Source organism: Erpetoichthys calabaricus, chromosome 11, assembly GCF_900747795.2.
Source record: "Erpetoichthys calabaricus chromosome 11, fErpCal1.3, whole genome shotgun sequence".
NCBI lineage: Eukaryota > Metazoa > Chordata > Cladistia > Polypteriformes > Polypteridae > Erpetoichthys > Erpetoichthys calabaricus.
The window spans coordinates 96941916-96953904 of NC_041404.2; the positions used below are offsets into that span (position 1 = coordinate 96941916).

Genomic DNA, 11989 nt, shown 5'->3' on the forward strand with positions numbered 1-11989 from the left:
ATTCAAAGTCCTTTTTCAGTACCTCTGACTGGTGACTGCAAATGTCATTTGTTCCCGAGTGGAAAACCGCATCTCCAACATCTTTATACTTTGTAAAGACAGACAGAGGTTTGTTTTTTTTTAACAGTGTCAACACTCAAATCTGGAAAGGAGGACATAAAAGTCTTCTAGCCAGAAGGTGCACAGTCCAGGTTTTATACTATGGGGACCCTCAAAATGGCAACAGCACATTGACAGGCAGCTGGATTAGAGCTGAGAGCTTCAAATCGGTTGCAAAACTGCAACATTGGTGCTTCTCTGGGCACTTCATGTTGACGCCACCTTTTTCATTGGTACTCCCACAGTCCTTCCTGAATGGATATACAGTAGGTAAATCTGGCTTCAGATACTGCCTTGGTGTGGATGAAGTGGGCAGGCAATTTCTAGAAGTAAGGAAGGAAGCTCAGAATGCTCTGCTACATGGAGCTGCCTACACTCTTGTTAATCAATCCATTGATGTGCAATGTGCCGAGTTGATCAAGAGGCATAATTGGGACTGTTGTTTGGTTGCTCTCTCAAAAATCTCTCCAAACTGACCATAGTATATGTTACACAATTAGTGGAGTGCAAAATGTCATCTAAAAAACTTGAAAAGGGATACAAATATTTTCATGAGAATTATCCTTTCAACTGCGAAGGTAAGTGATCTCTTGTTAATACTATTTTGCTAGCTAGCATCATATGCCTTTCTAAATTATGAATGGAGCAATTTTCATTTTCTTTTGTTCTTTGTACATCATTTAGTATCAAACATTGAATATGGAGGTAGTGGTAAGGTACATTTGTCACAGATCATTGTTTTTTGACATTTATTCACTGCAGTTGTAATTTCTGTCACTGAGTACAAGAATTGAATATCAGAATTAGATTCACATTTGCGCTTCATTGCTGTTTCTTTGTTAGTCACATAACTGGTACAGTGGAGTTTTAATAAAGATTGCTTTGAAAATCATTATATTAAACCAAATAAGCATACCTGATGAAGGAGGACACACATAATCATGGCCTGTGAACATATCAGTGTCACATACTTTTTCCATGTCCGTCTCTTGTGTTTCAAGTGGCACATCAGAAACAACTGCAAATGTCTACGAAATCATTCAGCACATAGGCGACATAGTGACGTAGGATGCCAGAAGTTTGGAGAAACTTGTAGTGACTTTTTTACTTTCATTTTTCCTGTTCTTTGAATGCTCTCATTACGTTTATATTTGATTAAGTTATTGAACTGTAAAGTGTGTATTTTTGCTTCAACTGTATGCTCAATATTTTCAATTTGATGTATAAGTTAGTTTATTTGTTTTGGCTTCTTTACTGTATCGACTGAAAGTGAGGAGATAACAGCAGGCAAACACTGATATGTGAATGTTTAAAATTATTGCACCCTTGGCAAGCGGAGCGAGGTATGCAAATTTGACTACATGCTGTTTCATTTATTCTGTTTCTGTGTGAAATGTGTGTGTAATATGTTAAAAAATTTATTTTTATATTTTCCTTTTGTTTATACTTTTCATGATGCTCACAAAAGTATAACGTTGATAAATGGATTTAAAGTTTGAGGAGTGAATAAAGACAAAAGCACCAGTTTGGGACTCACTCTCTGCAATTTTGATTTAGAAAAACCAGCAGGGGTTGCTTCAGTAACATGCTGAAAATCATCTCCCAAACAGCTCTCTGCTGGGTCATACATGGAAAACTGTCCTTGTTTCCCATCTCCCCAGCTGTTCTACTTAAAGCAGAACAGTAAAGTGCCAGTTTTGAGACATTTACAATGTACAGATGGAAGGTAGTTGTTCTCGGTGAAATGCAGACTACATACAAAAGAGCTATCTCGATTAAAATGAAATGCTGAGATATGATTGTTTTTGTAGAGCAAAATGGAACACTACAAGAACTCTTTGATTTGGTTTCAAACATTGTTGTGATACTGTATAACCGGATATGCCAGCAAGCAAATGCTTCCAAGTTTATGAACCTGGGAGTGTGAAAGTGGTCTATCATTTGTGTGAGTTCAGTGATATATATTTTTTTGTTAAACCAAAAAAGTACATCAGACCATATTTAAACATCAAGACGAAGGTGATTGATTTCTTTGACATTAACTGACTTGTAAAGAAAGATTTTCCTTGTGAACATACTGCAATCAGCAATATTATGCTAGGCATATGTGGGAAAGCATGAGCCAATAAACATCCAGAGCAGTTATGTACAGAAAAGTGCATTTTACATCATGACATAGCACCTGCACACAGTGCTGTACCATTACAGTTTGCCTGCACACATTGCGTTATCAATCAGAGAGTTTTTGATTGAAGAGTATGTTGTGGACTTTTAAAAAGGTATTTTGCAAATAAAAAATGTTTATTTGCACCCAGGACTGTCTTGTTGTGTTCTGTCTATGGTTTGGGGGGTTTGGTGGGCCCTCTGAAAGTCACATAGGCAATGGTAGCATTCCCTCTTTTGGAGAATATTGCCAATGTCAGGCTGCATATTTATGATATATATTATACTTATAAGCCAATTTACACTTATTAGAGCTAGATGCATTTCTAGGATTTGCAAATATCAGGGTCTTAGCCCCTGTTTGATTTAAACATGCGATCTTACACATACTGTATACAAAAAGAGTTTTGTATTCAAGCTTATACATTTGTACATTTTTACAGCAGGAGGGGTCATCCTTGTTGTTTTGCTAACAATCATAAACTGAAAAAATGGTCAGGGGTTATATGATATATATTGGGCAAAACGATCAAGGGCTCAGGGCAATAGTTTATGTTTATGTTGGAGCCTTTCTCTGCAATCAACGGGCACAGTCAGGAGCAACACCTGCATATGACTCCAGCCTATAGCAGGGTAAACACACACACACACACATTTCAGGGGACAATTTGGCATCACCAGTTCAGCTACCTTGCATGTCTTTTGACTGTGGTAGAAAACTATAGTAAATCCATGTGGACCCACTTCAAAATCCTTTATTGCAAGGCAGCAGCTCTACCGCTATGTGATTTGTTGATTATTAACATATTTACATTAACCATGGCCTTAAAAAAACTGAGGAAAAATGATCCTTTATTTGAGACTTATTTTAGTAACATGTTGTATCCTTTGGCTGGTTCCACTGTTTATGCTTTGCCCATGTCAGTCATACCTCAGGCAGAGGCGTAGCTAGGGTTTTCAGCGCCCGGGGACAACTGAAGATTTCGCGCCCCCTCCTGTTTGCCAAAATGCAATGGGGAACATCAATTCGGCGCCCCCTGGATGCTGCGCCCGGGGACAGATGTCCCCCCCTTGACCCCCCCTAGCTTCGCCACTGACCTCAGGTTCACATTTACTGAAATACTGTTTCCTCTTTTTTCCAATTGTTTGTAGTATAGGTGCCATTCAAGAACATGTTCAAATTTATAAGGTAGATTATTTTTTTTTTTAAGCCATACATGGTTACTGTGTGTAATGTATGAGGAGTGGCTAAAAGCTTGTACACAAGTACATTGTTTTAAGTTTATATGAGATTTATAATGGAATTTGACACGGAATATGGAATACATATCTTTTTTTCTGCCTTGTGAGTTTGAGCAAAATTTTACAATGGAACCTAAGAATCTAAGCAAGGTTTTATACATGAGGTCCCTGGAGTAGTGTGTACAGTTTTGGTCTCCATATCACAAAAAAGAAAGTCCAGAGGAGAGTAACTAGACTGATTCCTTGACTAAACAGAATGAGCTATGAGAAGAAATTGAAGGAATCTAACATTTTCAGTTTAAGCAAATAGAGATTAAGAGATGACACAACTGAATTGTTTAAAATTATGAAGAGAATTACTACAGTGTACTCCAACTATTACTTCAAAATAAACTCATCAACATTGACATGGAGACACACTTGGAAACTGGTTAAGGGCACATTTCACACAAAAATGTTAAAAAGACGTCATTCAAGAACGTATCCAGATTTATATATATACAGAACCCTAGACACATGACATACATTAATTACCATGTGTTGTGGTAAAGAGTAGGACTTTAAGGATCATGAAATCATGACTTGATGTTATTTTGGAAAATCTAGCTGAATGCATAAATGGCATTTTCTCATTACAGTTTGCTGATGTTTTCATATGGTTTTGGTGATATTTTTATAAGGTAGTACACAGCCATATGCACTGGGATATTGCACCCTGGTTGCTCTTGATCCATTGCTGCTTATTTGTCAGTTCCCACTTATTTTGTAGCTAACCCTTACCTCAGGGTTATTCACCATTAGTGACACCTGTAGTAGCAGTTACTGCTCTACCGCACTATCTACCAATCTTCGTATTGTGTAAATGTTTTCAAATTGCAATATGAAGGTAAAATATCAAGGAAATTACATTTTTATAACAGCACACAGTAAACAGCAGCAGATCCAGGAAAATAACAAACTTCTACCAAATCCATAAGAGAGAGAGAGAGAAGACACATTCAATTAAACCATGTTTATGAAGGTAATTAGCTTTACAGTGTACTTGGATGATGCATTAAACATATCAGCTTTGTGATCTGATACCACATGATTAACACCTGACAATCTAAAGGAAGAAAACACAGCTGAGAATGTCAAACATACCTTTCCTTTTGTTAGGAGGAAGTTTTATATTCTGTCCAAGACTAAAGTATGCCAATAAAAATTATTTGGAGCATACTTTTGAAAAATTTTGAAAAATAATCATGGATCTTAAAATTACAAGTAAGCTGGAAATAAAGACCAAGAACAGGTCAGAAAGTTCTAAAAAAATTACTGAGGATTTTTTGGAAGAAGAGTGATAATCCATCCATCCATCCATTTTCCAACCCGCTGAATCCGAACACAGGGTCACGGGGGTCTGCTGGAGCCAATCCCAGCCAACACAGGGCACAAGGCAGGGAACCAATCCTGGGCAGGGTGCCAACCCACAGCAGAAGAGTGATAATAAATAAGCCAATTTTTTTATAGAGAGAAATCTTAAGAGCTATAAACTAAAAAGATGTAACGGCCAATACGAGAATCGATTTGAATCTGAGATGAGTACAATAAAGTACAGCTAGCCTATCGTCTAAGGATTTTCAAAGTTGCTTGTTAGTACCTGGGAGGAGTAAACTCATTGAGGAGTAGTTACTGAGAGTATATTGGCCGTGTTTCAGTTAGACCTGAATTATTAAATATTTTGCCCCATAACTCTGCCCTGGATATGCGAGTTAGGACAATGGATGTTATAATGTTATAATGGTTATTTGTTATTAACCTCCTTATCATTAACCCCAAGTATGACTCAAGCTTAGAATTCTATGTTATTATTTATAACCCCAAGTCAGACTCAGTGTGACATTTAATGATCCGCTTTACAGGGTAAAGCCCAAATAACTCTTGAGACAACAACAACAACATTTATTTATATAGCACATTTTCATACAAAAAGTAGCTCAAAGTGCTTTACATAATGAAGAGAAGAAAAATAAAAGACAAAATAAGAAATTAAAATAAGACAACATTAGTTAACATAGAAAGGAGTAAGGTCCGATGGCCAGGGTGGGACAGAAAAAACAAAAAAAAACTCCAGAAGGCTGGAGAAAAAAATAAAATCTGTAGGGGTTCCAGGCCACGAGACCGCCCAGTCCCCTCTGGGCATTCTACCTAACATAAATGAAATAGTCCTCTTTGTAGTTCGGGTTTTTCACGGAGTCACTTGATGCTGATGGTCATACAGACTTCTGGCTTTTAATCCATCCATCATTGTTGGAACATCATGGTGCTTTGGGTAGATGGTGGTGGTGCACGCCACCACCAACAGGACACCGGAAAAGGAAACAGAAGAGAGAGTAGGGGTTAGTACAGATTTTGAATGAATAGTTATTATAATGAATTGGATATACAGAGTATCAGGAATAAATTACAGTGAAGTTATGAGAAGGCCATGTTAAAATAATGTGTTTTCAGTAGTTTTTTTAAAGTGCTCCACTGTATTAGCCTGGCGAATTCCTACTGGCAGGCTATTCCAGATTTTAGGTGCATAACAGCAGAAGGCCACCTCACCACTTCTTTTAAGTTTTGCTTTGGAATTCTAAGGAGACACTCAGTTGAGGATCTGAGGTTACGATTTGGAATATAAGGTGTCAGACATTCCGATATATAAGCCGGGGCGAGATTATTTAAAGCTTTATAAACCATAAGCAGAATTTTAAAGTCAATTCTGAATGACACAGGTAACCAGTGTAGTGACATCAAAACTGGAGAAATGTGTTCGGATTTTCTTTTCCTGGTAAGGATTCTAGCAGCTGCATTCTGCACTAGTTGCAAACGATTGATGTCTTTTTTTGGGTAGACCTGAGAGGAGTGCGTTACAGTAATCTAGCCGACTGAAACAAACGCATGAACTAATTTCTCTGCATCTTTCGATGATATAAGAGGTCTAACTTTTGCTATGTTTCTTAGGTGAAAAAAATGTTGTCCTAGTGATCTGATTAATATGCGATTTAAAATTCAGATTACAATCAACGGTTAGCCTAAGCTTTTTACCTCCGATTTGACTTTTAATCCTAATGCATCCAGTTTATTTCTAATAGCCTCATTGTATCCATTATTGCCAATCACTAAGATTTCGGTTTTTTCTTTATTTAATTTGAGAAAGTTACTATTCATCCATTCTGAGATACAAGTTAGACATTGTGTTAGCGAATCAAGAGATTTGGGGTCATCAGGTGCTATTGATAAATACAGCTGTGTGTCATCAGCATAGCTGTGGTAGCTCACGTTGTGCCCTGAGATAATCTGACCTAATGGAAGCATGTAGATTGAGAAGAGCAGTGGACCCAGGATAGAGCCTTGTGGAACACCATATAGAATATCATGTGTCTTTGAGTTATAATTACCACAACTAACAAAGAACAGTAGTATTCTGCTGCCAACTACTGGATGAAATAACATTATACTGCAAAAAGTCATGAATATTTCTATACGTTTTGCCAATCTAAAGTAACTCATCAATATTCATGAGTGGTGTGGAGCCTTCAACCAAAACAAAATGGCATGTAAACATGAAGCTATAAAGCCAGTTTACATCAAGCGCATACTGAACCATTTGTTGAATCAAGTAATAGTGATGATAATGTAAATTGGTCATCAGCCACATTGACTTCGATAGTAAAATCGATGCATTCAGCAGTATACAACTGAACTGCTGGTGAATTCAGTCCTTTGAAGCTTTAACATGGTCCAGTTAACTTTGTGGCAAAAAGGCAATGTGATTTTGATCAAGTGGATGGACAAGAAAGACATTAGCCCTCTAAGCACTTGTTCACAATGCAGCAACTGTCATTTGTTTCAGGGGAAATGTGGAAGTTGCTAAGTCTTGTTCTATGATCACCTAGCCTACAATAACACAAAGGGCCAGATCAGGCAATGACATTCTACCCTCATTTACTCCAAAACCCCATGTACTGGTATAATCAGTATCTCAGATGTTTCTGGGATCGTTTTCAGTCCCCTGCATATAATGAATTGAATTAGGCCAGTTTGAGGAAGTTATGTGTAGAAGGGTACTGTATGCCTTTTGAGTTAAAAGAAGAACCAAACTTCATGAACAGGACCCTGAAGAAAATAAATAATGCAAGATACAATGCAGCTCAATATGCAAGATGCAAGATACAATGCAGCTCAATATACAATATTTCAGCTCAGGTTGGGAGACAAAGTGAGAGAGGCGAGATTGTGTCGGTTTGGACATGTGCAGAAGAGAGATGCTGAGTATATTGGGACAAGGATGTTAAAGATAGTGCTGCCAGTGAAGTGGAAAAGAGGAAGGCCTAAGAGAAGGTTTATGGATGTGGTGAGAGAGGGCATGAAGGTGGGGGGTGTAACAGAACAAGATGCAAAGGACAGAAAGATATGGAAGAAGATGATCTGCTGTGGCAACCCCTAACGGGAGCAGTCAAAAGAAGTAGAACATTTATTTTACTGTACTTGTGTTTAGTTGAGTATTTACTGCTTAGGTAGACACTATATGTATGCAAACGTTAAGGACACATACAGCGTCACCTGCGCCTGTCAGCCTGCGCTTGGGAAAGCAGATCATAACCTGGTTCTGCTTCAGCCTCACTACAAACCAAGAGTGAGGGAGCTACCTACAACCACACGCTCATTCAGGAAGTGGTCCCCTGAGGCAGAGCAGGCTCTGAGAGCCTGCTTTGGAACTACGGACTGGGATATCCTGCAGGGGGTCACATACTGAGAACATGGAGGAGGTTGTTGACTGCACTACTGACTACATCAACTTCTGTATGGGCATTGTAGTTCCAGTAAGAACAGTACGCTGCTATGCTAACAACAAGCCATGGATTACAAGTGACATCAAAGGTCTTTTGAACCAGAAGAAAAGGGTTTTTAAAGGCGGTGATCAGCATGAGCTCAAGCGTGTGCAGAAGGAACTCCGAGTCCAGCTCAGGACGGCGAAGGAGCAGTACAGAAGAAAACTGGAGGAAAACGTTGCAGAATAACAGCATGAAGGAAGTGTGGGATGGGATTAAGATCATCACTGGCTGCAGTTTGAAGCGGGGTGCCTCCATCGAGAGAGACAGGGAGAAAGCAAATCTGATGAACAATTTTTTTAGCAGGTTTGACCACCCTAACCCACTCTCACTCTCACCTAGGAGTACTGCATCCTTCTCCCATCCTTCTGCTGATACCAGCATAGGAGAGAGATTTCCCCCACCCTCAATTACAGCAGCCCAGGTAAGCAGAGAGCTGAGGAGACTTCGTGCCAGCAAAGCAGTGGGTCCAGATGGAGTATCTCCACAACTGTTGAAGGCCTGTGGATTGGAGCTGGGGAGTCCTCAACAGTGCATCGTCAACCTGAGCCTGGAACAGAGGAGAGTCCTGAGGCTTTGGAAAACATCTTGCATCACCCCAATCCCAAAGGTATCACGTCCTAGTGACCTGAATGACTTCAGGCCTATCGCTCTGATGTCACATGTGATGAAGACCATGGAGCGGCTGCTGCTTCACCACCACCATAGATCCGCCACGCCCTCGACCCTCTGCAGTTCGCATACCAGGAGAAGGTGGGAGCGGAGGATGCCATCATCTACATGATACACCAATCCCTCTCCCACTTGGACAGAGGCAGTGGTGCAGTAAGAATTATGTTTCTGGACTTCTCTAGTGCCTTCAACACCATCCCACCTCTGCTCCTTCGGGACAAGCTGACAGAGATGGGAGTAGATTCATACCTGGTGGCATGGATCGTGAACTATCTTACAGACAGACCTCAGTATGTGCGTCTCAGGAACTGCAGGTCTGACATTGTGGTCAGCAGCACAGGAGCGCCGCAGGGGACTGTACTTTCTCCGGAACTGTTCAGCCTATATACATCGGACTTCCAATACAACTGTCACGTGCAAAAGTTCACTGACGACACTGCTATCGTGGGCTGCATCAGGATGTGGGCAGGAGGAGTATAGGAACCTAATCAATGACTTTGTTAAATGGTGTGACTCAAACCACCTACCAACTGAACACCAGCAAAACCAAAGAGCTGGTGGTGGATTTTAGGAGGCCCAGGCCCCTCACGGACCCAGTGATTATCAGAGGTGACTGTGTGCAGAGGGTACACACCTATAAATACCTGGAAGTGCAGCTGGATGATAAACTGGACCAGACTGCCAATACTGATGCTCTGTGCAAGAGAGGACAGAGCCGACTATACTTCCTTAGGATGTCCTTCAACATCTGCAATAAGATGCTGCAGATGTTCTATCAGACGGTTGTGGCAAGCGCCCTCTTCTATGCGGGGGGAGGCAGCATAAAGAAGAGGGACGCCTCACACCTGGACAAACTGGTGAGGAAGGCAGGCTCTGTTGCAGGCATGGAGCTGGACAGTTTGACATCTGTGGCAGAGCGACAGGTGCTGAGCAGGCTCCTGTCAATCATGGAGAATCCACTGCATCCACTAAACAGTATCATCTCCAGACAGAGGAGCAGCTTCAGCGACAGACTGCTGTCAATGTCCTGCTCCACTGACAGACTGAAGCGATCGTTGCTCCCCCACACTATGAGACTCTTCAATTCCACTCAGGGGGGTAAACGTTAACATTATACAAAGTTATTGTCTGGTTTACTTGCATTTTTGTCACTCTTTAATTTAATATTGTTTTTATCAGTATGCTGCTGCTAGAGTATGTGAATTTCCCCTTGGGATTAATAAAGTATCTATCTATCTATCTATCTATCTGAGCCCGCTTCCAATAGAAAGGCTGTAGATGCGTTTCCCAGCCATACAGTGATGCCCAGGTTGAGTACAACAGTAAAGGCCAAAAGCTTATAGCCCTCAGGGTTTCCAGGTGGTCTCCCATCCAACTACTGGCCAAGCCAGAGCGTGTTTAGCTTCCAAGATCAGACGAGATTGGGCACGTTCACACTAGTGTGGCCATAAGCAAAGGCTGAGCTCCTTTACGCGGTCTATATAGTGAAGGACGGTGGACCCCGGTTTTAATACAAAGGCTGTAGATGCTTTTCCAAGCCATACACTAATGTCCAGGTTGAGTACAACAGTAATGACCAAAGCTTTCTGCACTTGGGATTTCCAGGCGGTCTGCTATACAAGTACTGGCCAAATCCGAGCGTGTTTAGTGTCCAAAATCATACGCTTTCACACTGGTGGGGTCATAAGCGAAGACTCTGCTCCTTTACGCTGACTACATAGTGAAGGACAGTGGAGCCCGCTTCCAATAGAAAGACTGTAGATACATTTCCCAGCCACACAGTGATGTCCAGGTTGAGTACAAAAGTAATGGCCAAAAGCTTACAGCACACAGGGTTTCTAGGTGGTCTCCCATACAAGTATGGGCCGAGCCCAAGCGTGTTTAGCTTCTGAGATCAGACGAGTGCACACTGGTGTGGCCATAAGCGAAGGCTGTGCTCCTTTACGCTGTCTATACAGTGAAGGACGGTGGAGCCTGCTTGCAATAAAAAGGCTGTAGATTATGGCGAAACATTTTAACATTTAATCTGTTTAATTTGATATATGCTTTCAAAACTTTGATATCATGATTTTTAAATTTGATACCACGCTTTTAAAATTTAATATCAAATTTTTGAAATTTGATATCAAGTTTCCAAATTTTGATTTAGCTTTTTTAAAATTAGAATTTGTTAGTTGTATTTTCAGTCATTTTGGTGTGCTTACTATATGTTCAGTAACCAATAAATTCTTCAACGGGAGCTCATCAACAAAGAATCATGGAAAATAAGATTTAGTAAAATATCAATAATAATGAATAATTCATTACTCGACACCCAATAACTCAGTACAAAGACATTTAAAAGACAAATTGTTCGATCAGAAAACTTTAACTTCTATCAAAGAAAAAAGAGAAATCCTAAAGATCTGTTTAGATACAGTTAGTCTGTTTTTCTTCCACCACCATTCAGCATTCTATTAGCCATGGAGCAGGTCTATCATTTTTGCAGCATTTTTTGAGGGGAGCAATTGAGTCTAAAACCAAATACCACGTGTAAGAATGAGATCAAGGGTGTAACCAAGTGAGTGAGTTGGAGCATTAATATGAAGGATAAAATCAAATGAGTCTAACAATGATAAAAAGTCATTAACCAAAGGTTTAGATTGAAAGAGATCAGAGAATTCAGAAATGAATGTATCATTAATTATAGGAGGGCTATAAACCACAGCACACAAAAAAGAGTAGAGCTACACACTTTGAAAAGTTGCAGTTCGAAGCTACTAACCAGACCCCTAGTAAGGCTCCAAAACAGAAACAAACTTTTAAAAACAGTGGCAAGCCCCCTCCCCACCAACAACAAGACAGCTAAGGAGAGTTCAAAAATGAATAACCAGGTGATACCAAGTCAGTAAATCAAGAAGAGTCACCATTAACAATCCAGGTCTTGGTGATGAAAAAGAAGTCCATTTTCTTTTAGG

The 11989-nt window shown here is 40.1% G+C and overlaps 1 pseudogene; it reads right to left on the reverse strand.

Annotated features, from left to right (window-relative positions):
* Positions 1-10366: 10366 nt before the first annotated feature.
* LOC114661451 (uncharacterized) lies at positions 10367-10485 on the reverse strand (annotated as a pseudogene).
* Positions 10486-11989: the final 1504 nt, after the last annotated feature.